This window comes from Emydura macquarii, unplaced genomic scaffold, assembly GCF_026122565.2.
Source record: "Emydura macquarii macquarii isolate MOO-44397 ecotype Brisbane River unplaced genomic scaffold, CSIRO-AGI_Emac_v2 contig_1615, whole genome shotgun sequence".
NCBI lineage: Eukaryota > Metazoa > Chordata > Testudines > Chelidae > Emydura > Emydura macquarii.
This window is the reverse complement of record NW_027131752.1, coordinates 1-12,500: the sequence shown is the minus strand read 5'-3', so window position 1 is coordinate 12,500 and position 12,500 is coordinate 1. Positions and strand designations below refer to the sequence as shown.

Sequence of the window (12,500 nt, the reverse complement as noted above, 5' to 3'; positions counted from 1 at the left end):
GTGGCCGGGGGAACTTAAACTTTTTTCAGCTGGTTACCGGGGTTGACCCGGTGGCCGGGGGAGACTTAAACTTTTTGACCTGGTGGCCGCTGGTTACCGGGGTTGACCTGGTGGCCGGGGGGACTTAAACTTTTTTTCAGCTGGTTACCGGGGTTGACCTGGTCTCTGGTGGGACTTTGACTTTTTCAGCTTGTTACCCCGGTTGACCTGGTGGCCGGGGCGACTTGGACTTTTTCCCTCCTTTTTCCTCCAGGTGGGCCTGGGGGTAGTCAGACCCTTTCCAGTGGAGAACGCGATGCCGCCGGGGGTGGAGGCGTGGGGAGGGCGAAGGATCGGGCCCACCGCCCATCCCACTCACCGCACCGCCCTCGGGCAGTGCTCCCCGTGGAATTTTCAAGGAGGCGGGCTCCCCCGCCCCTGGGAAGCTTTCGTCTCGTCCTGCTGTCCAGGGCCGGCCCCCGGAGCCGGAACGCGGGATGTGGCGAGGGGCTTCGGGGTGGCCTGAGAAGCACACCGCACCAGGCCTCGGGTTCCTGGGAGTGCGACCGCATCGTGGAGGAGGGGAATGCGTTTCGAGCGCGGGGCTGTGAACGCAGGACGGGGAGTCGGTCAGGGAGAGCGGGCGAGGAGGGAGGCAGGAGGTTGCCTACGGCCATACCGGACCGAACGCCCCCGATCTCGTCCGATCTCGGAAGGTAAACCGTCCCGGGCCTGGCTAGTACTTGGATGGGTGACCGCCTGGGAATCCCAGGTGCTGTAGGCATCTTTTCTCCAGCTGAGAGAGAAAAAACTCCCGTTTTCTTCTCCCCACGCTACCGTTCGGGCGGGATGCTGACGCGGACGGCGGGAGGTGAAAAGCCACCCGGCCCACCCGATGCAGGGCCCTCTCTGCGCAGGGTCAGAGGGCACCGCCGGACCGGCGAGCCGGGCCGGAGGAGGTTCTGCAGCTCCCCACCGTGGCTCTCCTCATAGGTTACTCTCCCGGGGCGCTCTGTGCCCCTCCCGCGGCCAAGCTGCTGGCCTGCAGGAAGGCTCCACAGCTCCTGGATCCCGCCCTGCCTCGGCATGGCGGTAAGCGGGTCCGCATCTCCTGGATGCGCTGTCCCGGTCATCCTCGCAGCCCCGGCTGGATGCCGCCCTCCCATGGCCTGGAGGCGAGCGGGTGGGCAGTCCCACGACCCCCCCCCCCACAGGGATTTCCACGACCCCGCCGACAGCAAGAGGGGTCCAGGGCCCTTGGGGGGGACAGTCCCCGGCCACCCCGAGCCCCCTCGGACCCGAGGCCGGGCGTCAGCAAAGCCTCCGAGCCCCTCGGGGCACCCTACTCTGAACGGGCCTGGCCTGCCTGCGAGCCGGTGTGCATCCCCAGCCTCTCCCCCAGGGCTCTCCCCCTCCCCCCCCCCCCAGCAGCTCCCCTCCAGGGACTTCCACGGCCCCGCCGACCGCAGGAGGGGCCCAGGGCCCTTAGGGGCACTTTCCCAGGCCGCTCCGAGCACCCTCCTCCCAGCCGGCGGCAGTAAACCCTCAGAACCCCTCGAGGCAGCCTATATTGGCCAGGGCTGGCCTCCCGGCGAGGGGGGTGTGCAGAACACTGCCTCTCCCTTCCCGCGGCCCCGCCGACCACATGGGGGGCGGGCGGGCGGGCGGTCCGGGGCACCTGGCTGCTGAAGGGGGCCGGTGGACAGACCGCATCTCCTCCTTTGCGCCACAGGAGGGCGGCATTGCACCCTGACCCCCTTTATCCAAAGTGCCTTCACCCGGGATGTCCTGGCGGAGAGAGGGTGAGTTCCAGGGGGTCCCTCGGACCCGCCGACCCCAGGAGAGGTCCGAGGACCCTGGGTGCCCCGCGCCTGGCCGCCTTTACCCTCCCCCTCCTCCCCCCATAACCCTAACCCTAACCCCTGACACTAACCCCAACCCAAACCGTATCCCTCCCCCAACTGCAAAGTGTCCCCCTAACCCTGCCCTAGCCCTAGCCTTAGCCCTACCCCTAGCCCTAGTCTTCCTCCTCACCCAACCCTAACCCTGCCCCTCCCCCAACCCTAACCTTCCCCTAACGCTAACCCTCACACTGACCTTAACCCTAAACCCTAAATCCTATCCCTAATCCCTGACCCTCTCCCAAACACCCCCTCCCTCTTCCCCTAACCCTAACCCTCCCCCTCTCCCTCCCCTGCTCCTCCCCTAACCCTAACCCTCCCCCACCTCACCCTAACCATAACCCTCCCCCTTCCCCTAACCCTCAACCCTATCCCTAATCCCTGACCCTAAGGTACCCCTAACATTTCTCCTCCCCCTACCCCTAACCCTAAATCTAACCCTAGCTCTAGCAATCACCCTCACCCTCATCCTCCTCCTAACCCTAACCCTACCCCAAACCCTGCCCCTCCCCCTCCACCTAATCCTCCCCCTCCCCCTCACCCCCTAACCCTCCCCCATCCGCAAAGCATCCCCCAACCCTAAACCTTAACCGTGACCCTAACCCTAACCGTACCCTAACCCTCCTCCTCCCACTAACCCTAACACTCACCAGCTGAAGACTGTCCCCCTAACACTAACCCTCCCCCTAACCCTAACCCTCAGCCCTAGCCCTGTCCCTCCCCATACTCTAACCCTAATTGTAACCCTAAATCTAAACATAACACTAACCCTAACCCTATCCTCCCTCAACCGCAAAGAGTCCCCCTAACCCTAGTGCTAGCCCTAGTCCTCCCCTAACCCTAACCCTAACCATCCCCCTAAACCTAACCTTTCCCAAACCGCAAAGCATCGCCCTAACCCTAGCACTAGCTTTAGCCCTATCCCAAGTCCTATCCCTCCCCCAACCCTAACCATAACCCTACCCCTAACCCTCCCCATCCCCCCTAACCCTCCCCCTCCCCCTCCACCTAACCTGAAACCTCCCACAACTGCGAAGCGTCCCCCTAACCCTTACCCTAACCCACCTCCTCCCCCTAACCCTCCATCAACTGCAAAGCGTCCTCCTAACTTTAACTCTAGCCGAAGCCTTAGCCCTACCCCTAGACCTAGCCCTCCCCACCCTAACCTTAACCCTCCCCCTAACCCTAATCCTCACCCTTACCCTGACCCTAACCATCCAACTCCCGATCACCCTAACCCTGACCCTAACCTTCCCCCTCCCTCTCCCACTAATCCTAACCCACCCAAACTGCAGACTGTCACCCAAATCCTCCCCCCTCCCCCTAACACTAGCCCTAGCCCTTTCCCTACCTCTCCCCATCCCTAACCATAAGCTGCCCCTTCCTGTAACCCTAACCCTCACCATCCCCCTAGCCCTAACCCTAACCCTCCGCCAACCACAAAGAGTCTCCCTAACCCTCACCCTAACCCTAACCCTAAACCCAGACCCTGACCCTAACCCTAACCCTAGGGCTAGCCCTAGCCCTCCCCCTAACCCTAACACTTCCCCTCCCCCTAACCCTAAACCTAACCCTCCCCCAACCACAAAGCGTCCCCCTAACCCTAACCTTTGCCCTAACTCAAGCCCTAGTCCTAGCCCTCCCGTTACCCTAACTCTAACCGTCCTCCCGGCCTAACCCTAACCGTAACCCTCCACCAACTGCAAAGCACCCTTCTAACCCTAACCCGAGTCCAAGCCTTAGCCCTACCCCTAACATCCCCCCTCCCCTTAACCCTAACCCCGCCCCCTCCCCCTAAACCTAACCCTCCCACTCCCCCAACCCTAACCCATTCCCTAAACCTAACCCAAACCCTAACACTACTCTAATCCTAACCCTAATCATACCCTAACCCTAGCCCTAACCCTCCCACTGCCGCAACTCCAACCCTCCCCTTCCCCAAACTCTAACCAACTGCAACCCTCAACCGCAAAGCGTGTCCCTAACCTCAATCCACCCCCAACTGCAAAGCATCCCGCTAACCCTAACCCTCACCCAAACCCTAAACCTCACCCTTACCCTGACCTTAACTGTAAACCCTAACCACTAACCCTAACCCCTGATCCTGAAACTGACCCTAACCCTAGCCCTAGCCCTAGTCCACACCCTAAACCTAATCAAGCCCCACCCCTTGCCCCTCTCCCTAACCCTAACCCCTGACCCTAACCTACCCCTCACATTTCTCCTCCCCCTAACCCTAACCCTAAATCTAACACTAGCTCTAACAATCACCCTCACCCTCCTCCTCCTCCTAACTCTAACCCTAACCCTACCCCAAACCCTGCCCCTCCCCCTCCACCTAATCCTCACCCTCACCCCTAACCCTAACCCTCCACCAACCACAAAGCGCATGCCTAACCCTATCCTTGCCCTAGCCCTAGCCCTAGCCCTGTCCTTCCCCATACTCTAACCCTAATCGTAACCCTAAACCTAAACGTAACCCTAACCCTAAAGCCTAACCCCTAACCATCCCCCTGACACTAATCCAAACCTAACCCTGCCCATCCCGCTCACTCTAACCCTAACCCTCCCCTCCCCCAACCCTCCCCAAACCTCAAAGTGTTCCCCTAACCTTAGCCCTAGCCTTCCCCCTAACCCTTACCTCCAACTAACCCTAACATTAACCCTCCCCCTTCCCTTTCCCCCTAACACTAACCCTCACCCTAATCCTAAACACTGATCCCGACCCTAACCCTAACCCTCCCCCAACCGCAAAGTGTCCCCCTAACCCTAACCCTAGCCATCACCCTCCCCCTAACTCTCCCCCATCAGCAAAGCATCCCCCTAACCCTAGTCCTAGCCCTCCCCCTAACCCTACCTCTCACCCTGCCCCTCCCCCTAACTCTAACCTCCCCCTAACACTAACCCTAACCCTAACCCTCCCCCTCCCACAACCGCAAAGCATCCTCCTAACCCTAACCCTGACCCTGACACTAATCCTAACCCTCCCCCATTCGCAAAGTGTCCCCCTAACTCTCAACCTAATCCCTGACCCTAACCCTACCCTAACGGTAATCCTAACCCTCGCCCTAATCCTAACACTCCCCGTAACCCTAACCCTCCCCCTACCTTAACCCTAAACCTCCCCCAACCGCAAAGCATCCCCCTAACCCCAACCGTAAACCCTGACTCTAAACCCTAACCTAACGTAACCCTAAATCCTAACCATCCCCCAACCACAAAGCGTCCCCCTTCCCCCTAAACCTAACCCTCCCCCAGTACAGCACAGTACAGCCAGTGAGGCCAAAGCTGTCTTCTCTCCACGGAGCTGAACTTCGGGTCCCGGAGGGTAAGGGCAGTGACGTCAGAAGATGCTACAATGCATGTTCAGTCTCTCTGCGCATGCACAGTAAAGCCTGGATCATCAAAATTGTCTGTTATCCACGGAGCTGAACTTCGAGTCAGGGAGGATGAGGGCAGTGAGGTTAGGAGATGCTACAGTGCATGATCAGTTCATCCCCCTCACCCTCACCCCCTAACCCTATCCCTCCCCCATCCATAAAGCGTCCCCCAACCCTAAACCTAAACCATCACCCTGAACTTAACCCTAACCGTACTCTAACCCTACCCTAACCCTCCTCCTCCCACTAATCCTAACTCCCACCAGCTGAAGACTGATCCCCTAACACTAACCCTCCCCCTAACCCTAACCCTCTACCAACCACAAAGCGCCCGCCTAACCCTATCCCTTGCCCTAGCCGTAGCCCTAGCCCTCTCCCTCCCCATGCTCTAACCCTAATCGTAACCCTAAATCTGAACATAACCCTAACCCTAAACCTATCCCTCCCTCAACCGCAAAGAGTCGACCCATCCCTAACCGGAACCCTACTCCTAACCCTCCCCGTCCCCCTTAACCCTAACCTTCTCCCTCCCCCTCCACCTAACACTCCCATTCCCCTCGCCCTAACCCGAACCCTGCAAAGCGTCCCCATAACACTTACCCTAACCCTCCTCCTCCCCCTAACCCTCCATCAACTGCAAAGCATCCTCCTAACCCTAACTGTAGCCCTAGCCTTAGCCCTACCCCTAGACCTAGCCCTCCCCCTCCCCCTAACCCTGACCCAGCCCCTCTCCCTAACCCTAACCCTCCCCTTAACCCTAATCCTCACCCTCACCCTGACCCTAACCATCCAACTCCCCATCCCCCTAACCCTGACCCTAACCCTCTCCCTCCCTCTCCCCTTAACCCTACCCTAACCTACCCCTCCCACTAACCCTAACCCTCCCCAGCTGCAGACTGCCTCACTAACCCTCCCCCTAGCCCTAGCCATAGCCCTATCCCTTGCCCTACCTCTCCCCTAACCCTAACCCTAAGCCTGTCCCTCCCCTAACCCTTACCTCCAACTAACCCTAACCCTAAACCCAACCCTGACCCTAACCCAAACCTAACCCTCCTCCTCCCATTAACCCTAACCCTCACCAGCTGCAGACTGTCCCCTAACACTAACCCTCCCCCTAACCATAACCATCCGCCAACCACAAAGCGCCCGCCTAACTCTAGCCCTAGCCCTAGCCCTAGCCCTGACCCTAAACACTGATCCCGACCCTAACCCTCCCCCAACCGCAAAGTGTCCCCCTAACCGTAACCCTAAACCTAATCCTAGCCATCACCCTCCCCCTAACCCTCCCCCATCAGCAAAGCATCCCCCTAACCCTTGTCCCTCTCCCTAACCCTAACCCTCCCCTTAACCCTAATCCTCACCCTCACCCTGACCCTAACCATCCAACTCCCCATCCCCCTAACCCTGACCCTAACCCTCCCCCTCCCTCTCCCCTTTACCTTACCCTAACCCCATACTCTAACCCTAATAGTAATCCTAAACCTGAACGTAACCCTAACCCTAAAGTCTAACCCCTAACCCTAACGCTAGCCCTAGCCCTCCCCTAACCCTATCCCTAACCCTCCCCCATTCGCAAGCGTCCCCCTAACCCTCAACCTAATCCCTGACCCTAACCCTACCCTAACCCTAACTGTAATCCTAACCCTTCCTCGCCCCCAACCCAAACTGTATCCCTCCCTCAACCGCAGAGTCCCCCTAACCCTAGCACTAGCCCTAGCCCGCCCCTAACCCTTACCCTAACCATCCCCCTAAACCTAACCTTTCCCAAACCGCAAAGCATCCCCCTAACACTAACCCTAGCACTAGCTTTAGCCCTATCCCAAGCCCTATCCCTTCCCCAACCCTAACCGTAACCCTCCCCCTAACCCTCCCCGTCCCCCCTAACCCTAACCTTCCCCCTCCCTCTCCCACTCCACCTAACCCTCCCATTCCCCTCCCCCTGACCCGAATCGTCCCCCAACTGTAAAGCGTCCCCATAACCTTTACCCTAACCCTCCTCCTCCCCCTAACCCTCCATCAACTGCAAAGCATCCTCCTAACCCTAACTCTAGCCCTAGCCTTAGCCCTACCCCTAGACCTAGCCCTCCCCTTCCCCTAACCCAGCCCCTCCCCCTAACCCTAATCCTCACCCTGACCCTAACCATCCAACTCCCCATCCCCCAAACCCTGAGCCTAACCCTCTCCCTCCTTCTCCCCTTAACCCTACCCTAACCTACCCCTCCCACTATCCCTAACCCTCCCCACCTGCAGACTGTCCCTCTAACCCTCCCCCTCCCCCTAACCCTAGCCTTAGCCCTATCCCTTGCCCTACCTCTCTCCTATCCCTGACCCTAACCTGCCCCTCCCCCTATCCCTAACACTCACCATCCCCCTAACCCTAACCCTCCGCCAACCTCAAAGAGTCTCCCTAACCCTAACACTGACCCTAAAACCTAACCCTACCCTAATCCTAATCATAACACTAATCCTAACCCTAACCCTAAACCTAACCCAAAACCTACCTCTACCCCTCCACCTAATCCTCCCCCTCACAAGCACCCCCTAACCGCAACCCTCCCACATCCTCAAAGCGTCCCCCAAACCCGAAACCTAACCCGTGACACTCGCCCTAACCCTCCCCAACTACAGACAGTCCCACTAACTCTAACAATCCCCCTCCCCCTAACCCTATTCCTTGCCCTAGCCCTAGCCCTAGCCCTAGCCCGCCCCAAACTCTATCCCTAATACTAACCCTAATCCTAACCATCCTCCTCCCACTAACCCTAACACTCACCAGCTGAAGACTGATCCCCTAACACTAACCCTCCCCCTAACCCTAACCCTCCGCCAACCACAAAGCGCCCATCTAACACTATCCCTTGCCCTAGCCCTAGCACTAACCCAGTCCCTCCCCATACTCTAACCCTAATCGTAACCCTAAATCTAAACGTAACCCTAACTCTAAACCCTATCCCTCCCTCAACCGCAAAGAGTCCTCCCAACCCTAACCGGAACCCTACCCCTAACCCTCCCCGTCCCCCCTAACCCTAACCTTCTCCCTCCCCCTCCACCTAACCCTCCCATTCCCCTCCCCCTAACCCCAATCGTCCCCCAACTCCAAAGTGTCCCCATAACCCTTACCCTAACCCTCCTCCTCCCCCTAACCCTCCATCAAATGCAAAGCATCCTCCAAACCCTAACTGTAGCCCTAGCCTTAGCCCTACCCCTAGACATAGCCCTCCCCTTCCCCTAACCCTGACACAGCCCCTCCCCCTCCCCCTAACCCTCCCCTTAACCCTAATCCTCCCCCTGACCCTAAACATCCAACTCCCCCTCCCCCTAACCCTAACACTGACCCTCCCCCAACCGAAAAGTGTCCCCCAACCCTAAACCTAATTCTAGCCCTAGCAATCACCCTCATCCTCCTCGTAACTCTAACCCTAATCCTACACAAACCCTGCCACTCCCCCTCCACCTAATCCGCCCCCTCACACCTCTCCCTCCATCTTACGCAAAGCATCCCCCAAACCTAACCCGTGACACTGACCCTAAACCTCCCCAACTGCAGACTGTCCCCCTAACCCTAACAATTAACCCTAACCTAATCCTCCCCCTGACCCTAAACAATCCTAAACCCTCCCCCTCCCCTTGACCCCCAAACCCTCCCTAACCCTAAACCCTAAACCCTGACCCTCCCCCAACCGAAAAGTGTCCCCCAACCCTAAACCTAATTCTAGCCCTAGCAATCACCCTCATCCTCATCGTCCTCGTAACCCTAACCCTACACAAACCCTGCCCTCCCCTCCACCTCCTCCCCTCCCCTCACCCCCTAATCCTCCGCCAACCCTAATCACCCCCTAGCCCTAATCCTAACCTAACCCTGCCCCTCCCCTTCCCCCTCTACCTAACCCTCCCCCAACCACAAACCACCCCCTAACCCTATCCTTAAACCCTAGCCCTAACCCTGACCCTCCCCAACATTTCCCCTCCCCCTAACCCTAATCCCTCCCCCAACCGAAAAGTGTCCCCCAACCCTAAATCTAAAATCACCCTCATCCTCATCGTAACCCTAACCCTAAACCCTAACCCTATCCCTCCCTCAACTGCAAAGAGTCCCCCTAACCCTAAACCAAGCGCTAGCCCTAGCCCTCCCCAACCCTAACCCTAACCATCCCCCTAAACCTAACCTTTCCCAAACCGCAAAGCAGCCTCCTAACCCTAGCATTAGCTTTAGCCCTATCCCAAGCCCTATCCCTCCCCCAATCCTAACTGTAACCCTATCCCTAACCCTCCCCGTCCCCCCAACCCTCCCCCCCTAACCCTATCCCTCCCAACTGCAAAGAGTCCCCCTAACCCTAAACCAAGCGCTAGCCCTCCCCAACCCTAACCCGAACCCCTCCCAAACTGCAAAGTGTCCCCCTACATTAACCCTATAACCTATCCCTCCCCCAATCCTAACTGTAACCTCTAACCCTCCATCAACTGCAAAGCCTCCTCCTTACCCCCTAACTCTAGCCCTAGCCTTAGCTCTACCCCCTAGACCTGCAGCCCTCCCCCTCCCCCTAGCCCTAACCCTAACCCAGCCCCTCCCCCTAACCCTAACCCCCCCAACCCTAATCCTCACCCTCACCCTGACCCTAAAACTAAACCCTAAACGCAAAACCCTAAACCCTAACCCTAAACTCAACAGTGACATTAACCCAAACCTAACCCTCCCCATCCTGCTAACTCTAACCCTAAGCCTCCCCTCCCCTAACCCTTATCTCCAACTAACCCTAAGCCTCCCCTCCTCTAACCCTTATCTCCAACTAACCCTAACCGTCCCTCAACCACAAAGCGTCCCCCTAACCCCAACCGTAAACCCTGACTCTAAACCCTAACCTAACGTAACCCTAAATCCTAACCCTCCCCAACCACAAAGCATCCCCCTAATCATAATCCTAACGCTCCCCTGCCCCCTAAACCTAACCCTCCCCCAGTACAGCGCATTACAGCCAGTGAGGCCAAAGCTGTCTTCTCTCAACGGAGCTGAACTCCGGGTCCCGGAAGGTAAGGGCAGTGACCTGAGAAGATGCTACAATGCATGTTCAGTACCTCTGCGCATGCGCAGTACACCTGGGTCGTCAAAATTGTCTGAGATCCACGGAGCTGAACTCCGTGTCAGGCAAGGGGAGGGCAGTGGCTTCAGGAGACGCTACTGCGCATGCTCAGTTCCTCTGCGCATGGGCAGTAGGGCCTGGGTCGCCAAAGCTGTCTGTTCTCCATTGAGATGAACTTCGAGTCATGGAGGGTTAGGGCAGTGACGCTACAGTGCATGATCAGTTCCTTTGCGAATGCGCAGGACAGCCTTGGTCGTCAAAGCTGGCTTCTCTCTACGGAGCTGATCTCTGGGTCAGGGAGGGTGAGGGCAGTGACGACAGGAGATGCTACTGCACATGCTCAGTTCCTCTTTCTGGTCTATTGTCCTTCTTCTCTATTCGCCTGGATCTTAGTCCATTCGTCTTGTTTTCTCATTTTATGGTCTATTCGACCTGTATTCGCGTTATCTGTTTTATTACCCGTGTTATTGGTCTATTCCCCTTCTTTTCGCATTATCTGGTCTATTCGCCTTGTTCTTGGTCTATTCGCCTTGTTTTAATTTTTTCTTGTCTATTTACCTTGTTTTTCTTCCATTCGCCTTGTTTTCGCGTTTTCTTGTGTATTTGCTTATTTTTCATCTATTCGCCTTTTTCTTGGCCTATTCTCCTTGTTTGCGCCTTTATTGGTCTATTTGCTTTTTGTTTTCATCTATTCACTTGTTTTTGGTCTGTTAGCCTTGTTCTTAGTCTATTCCTCTTGTTTTCTCGTTTTCTTCTCTATTTGCTGTGTTTTGGCCTATTTGCATTGTTTTTGTTATATTCGCCTTCTTTTAGCGTTCATTGCTCTATTCGTCTTTTTTACTCATTTTCTGGTCCATTTGCCTTGTTTTCCCGTTTTCTGGTCTATTTGTTTTGGTTTTTGCTATTTCCCTTGTTTTCGCGTTTTCTGGTCTAAAGGCCTTGTTTTTTGTCTATTTGCGTAGTTCTCACGTTTTCTTGTCTATTCACCTGGATCTTAGTCTATTCACCTTGTTCTCGCATTTTATGGTCTATTCGCCCTGTTTTCGCGTTATCTGATCTATTTCCCTTGTTTCGCATTTTCTAGTCTATTCGCCTTGTTTTTGCATTTTCTGGTCTGTTCGCTTTTTCTTGGTCTATTCGCCTTGTATTTGCGAACACAAGGCAAATAGACAAAAAACAAGACATATAGTCCAAAAGCAAGGTGACCAGGCCATAAGAGAAGGGGAATAGGCCAGGTAAAACACTGACTCTGCCCCTATCCCTAACCTAACCCTCCCCTAACCCTTCCCCTCGCCCTCCCCCTAACCCTAAACCCTGTCCCTAACCCTGACTCTAACCTCCCCCTAGCCCTCCCCCTCCCATTCCCCCAACCCTTCCCCCTAACCCTAACGCTAACATTCCCCCAATCCAAAACCTCCACTAACTGCAAAGAATCACCCTCAATCCTGACCTTAAGTTGACCCTAACCTAACCTAACTCTCCAACAAACCAAACCATAACACTACCCATACCACAAAGCGTCTCCCTAACCATAACCCAAGCCCTAGCCCTACCCCTAGGCTTAGCCTATCCCTCCCCCTAACCCTGCCCCTCCCCCTAAACCTAACCCAAACCCTACTCTAATCCTAACCCTAATCTAACCTTAACCCTAACCCTACCCCAACACTCCCTCACCAGCAACTCCAACCCTCCCCCGCCCCAACCCTAACCGCCAACCGCAAAGCGTATCCCTAACCCTAATCCACCTCCAACTGCAAAGCATCCCGCTAACCTTAACCCCTGACCCTGACCCTGACACTAACCTTAGCCCTAGTCCTAGCCCTAGCCCTCACCCTAAACCTAACCCTGCCCCTCCCCTTGACCCTCTCCCTAACCCGAACCCTCCCCCTAAGCCTTACCCTAATCCTTTCCCTGACCTTGACCCGCACCCTGATCCTAAACACTGACTCTGCCCCTATCCCTAACCTAACCCTCCCCTAACCCTCCCCCTCGCCCTCCCCCTAACCTAAACCCTGTCCCTAACCCTGACTCTAACCTCCCCCTAACACTTCCCCTCCCCCTAACCCTAACGCTGACCCTCCCCCTAACCCTCCCACTCCCCCTTCCCCTAACCCTAACCCATTCCCTAAACCTAACCCAAACACTAACACTACTGTGATACG

General features: G+C 56.5%; 1 non-coding gene across 1 annotated transcript; it reads left to right on the top strand.

The window, feature by feature from the left end:
• The first annotated feature begins 644 nt into the window (after positions 1-644).
• Positions 645-763, top strand: LOC137157873 (5S ribosomal RNA). The gene has a single exon (XR_010921253.1). It is a non-coding gene; the product is annotated as a 5S ribosomal RNA (ribosomal RNA).
• The last annotated feature ends 11,737 nt before the right edge of the window (positions 764-12,500 follow it).